Source organism: Solea senegalensis, linkage group LG11 (assembly GCF_019176455.1).
Source record: "Solea senegalensis isolate Sse05_10M linkage group LG11, IFAPA_SoseM_1, whole genome shotgun sequence".
NCBI lineage: Eukaryota > Metazoa > Chordata > Actinopteri > Pleuronectiformes > Soleidae > Solea > Solea senegalensis.
Window position 1 is genome coordinate 26,068,900 of NC_058031.1, and position 2,914 is coordinate 26,071,813.

A 2,914-nucleotide genomic window follows, 5' to 3' on the forward strand; every position below is an offset into this window, starting at 1 on the left:
GTGATAGTAATTTAGTTTATTAATGTATTTAGGATCTCAGGCAGTGAAATAAGCACAGTAATCTGAGCTTTGCGCCTGGTAGTCAGGGATATGTGATGTATTTCCTAGTAAGTTACATATCTTCATCACACTGAAGCATTAAATATGTGTTTAATGCTTCATCACATCACTGAGGATGTGTCCAAGCTGCACCATTAAAGGTGACATTGAATGCTCGTTTCGCACATATATGTTAGTTATGGAGGTCTACTTTTACGACCAGGTTAAAGGGGTAGGAGGAAGTAACATAAAAAACAGATGTTTAACGGTTAAACAAAGATATTTATTAATGATAATTTCAAATTGCTTTAATCAACAAAAGGAGGTGATGTATTAACGGGAACAAAGGGCGAGTGGATGCTGCTCAAATCAATCAATAAATAGGACAAAAGGAGAACTCTCTAACCTGGAGCCTACATTAACAAAAAAAACAACAGCAAAGGAAAACCTCACTATTATACTGCTCCCTAAAAACCGAAATACACATTGGAACAGCACCCCTAACCTAATGTGGGATACAGAAAGTGAGAGTGTAACACAGTGTTTTTCTTTGTTTTCCCCTGCTAAAGTCTGCCCTGTCCCTGCAACAACCAAACGAACCTCCACGAATCACATGCACTGAACACAATAAACAAACAAACACCAGCGCTTCTCCCTGTTACAAATCAAGCGAGTTCAGACACACACAACATGAGCCGCCACGGCACTCCGATGACTGCCGGTTAAATAAAGAAAGTCACGGCATCACGGCAATTGGGCTCCTCTGGTTGGCAACGATAATTATACGTTTTCTGGTGGAAAAATACTCTTATTTTCTGGTGGAACAATGGTATATTTTATATTTTCCCCTCACTTCTGTGACTTCTGTCATGCCAAAGCGCATGACTTAAAGTCTACAGGTGGGAATCACCTATCTGCGAAGAGATATGGAACGGTCCTATTGGCGGATTGAGCTAATCGCTATGACATATATCACAATTAACGAAGATTTACACGACAACGGACGTAAGTACAAAGTAGTTAAGCACGATAAAATTAATAACCAACGTCAATTTATTATCTACAAATATAACAATTGCGTAGAATCGATGTGTTTAGAACTTCTTTGTGCATGTGTTTTTAAGATGACTTCACCAACCAAAATCCCGCCCATATCGGACGAACATGAAGGCCCGCAGCTCAAGCTGCAACTACTGGCGGTAAGTACATCATCAAACCTTCTCACTAGAAAATGCAGTTTCAACTCAGTTGCATATAACTACTTATTGAAACAAAAAATAATAAATTATACATTAAAAAGTATTAAAAAAATAAGTATTTTTACAGCTCAGCTGCTAATAACTATTCTGATACTCAACTAATAATCTATTATGAATATGTTGGTGAACTAATAACATAATACATCACAAAACAACTCACTGACTGTCTTTAGCTACAAGAGTTTAGATTTACCCTGGAGTTGTTTTGGGCATTTGATAACTAACAATGTAAATGATAAAAATGATTACCTTACCAAAGATGAATAAAATTGCATCAATATTTTTCAAACAAATGAATTTCCTAAATAAAAAAAACCCCACTTAATTTACCATGGGTTTTGTGCCCAGTTCCCTGTAATCTACAGTGTTAGTTCCAACTAAATGATGACATGACTTTTATCAGAACAATCTACTCCGTTGATTCATTCACATGAAATACTGCCATACTTTTGATATGCATTACATAATTAACCTAACTATAACATTTCCAAACTCAAATTAAAATGACTTTGAACATCACATAAAAATGCTAGTTGATCGCGAAGGAAATTTAAGAGTCCATGAGTCCATGTGTTTTTCCTAATATACCAAATACCAACAAAAAATGCGAAATATCCAAAACCATGACAATAAACCCATCAAGACTATCAATATACTTTTCCAGTTACATGTAAAATATGTGCATCATTTCTTCTGTCTCAACAGTACTCATTCACCGACCCTGCAGTGCCAAGGCACATTTTGGCAGCCAGGGTGCTGGATGTGTCCACAATTGTGGCTACCAACATAAACTCATTTGAGAGACGGCTGAAGGCAGAGCAGAAAAGAGTTTCTTGAAAAAAAATTAAAAGAGGCCCAGAAGTGGATGACAGAGGATGATGAATTAATGGCTGGTTAGTACTAAAAACATAAAATATGCAATAATAAATGTATTTGAAAATTCTCAAAACCTATTGATGAAAGAAAACATGTTTTGCAGGAGCCAGTGCTGAACATATTGATAGCAGTAAGTTTTATGTCAAACACAAACAAAAGGAATCATAAATGTGTCATTACAAATGCTTATTAATATAAATGTGTCTTTCATATTCACAGTCAAAATGTCTTCGGAAGAAGAGAAACAAGAAGGTGAGACAAGCACAGAACTCAGTCCTGACAGAAATAAGCAATAGAATGCAACAAAACTAAAACAAAACAAGAACAGCATGGCAGACGGTGACAGACACTTCCTCATCCTCCTCTTCTCCCAACTGGCCACACTCCACCATAATTTCGTCTTTTTGTATAATTTAGTAGTTTTTCAACCAGTAGGGGTGGACTGCCATTTTTGTTAAAGCATTTTCTCCTGTTTAAGTAGGTAGGGAGGTAAGTTCCTGTCATTTGGTTTGGTTCGGGTTGATTAGGTAAGGTTTATTGTTTTCTAGACAGGGACCTTTTTGTTTGTTATTTTGGCCTTAGTCCACCCTGAAGCCTAGACCTTAGTTAAACCGTTTGTGTAGTAATTCATCTTCCTGTTGTAAATAAATCATTCTTTTTGTGAAAACTAAGCTAAAAATTGTTTGTGGTCACTTGGGACTTGGGGAAGATGAGGCCTTATCAAGTTATGTCCTAGGCCC

General features: G+C 36.6%; 1 long non-coding RNA gene across 1 annotated transcript; it reads left to right on the plus strand.

The window, feature by feature from the left end:
- The first annotated feature begins 819 nt into the window (after nt 1-819).
- On the plus strand, nt 820-2,422 carry LOC122777688. The gene is made up of 5 exons (XR_006361357.1): nt 820-1,044; nt 1,164-1,238; nt 2,004-2,191; nt 2,278-2,304; nt 2,394-2,422. It is a non-coding gene; the product is annotated as an uncharacterized LOC122777688 (long non-coding RNA).
- Nucleotides 2,423-2,914: the final 492 nt, after the last annotated feature.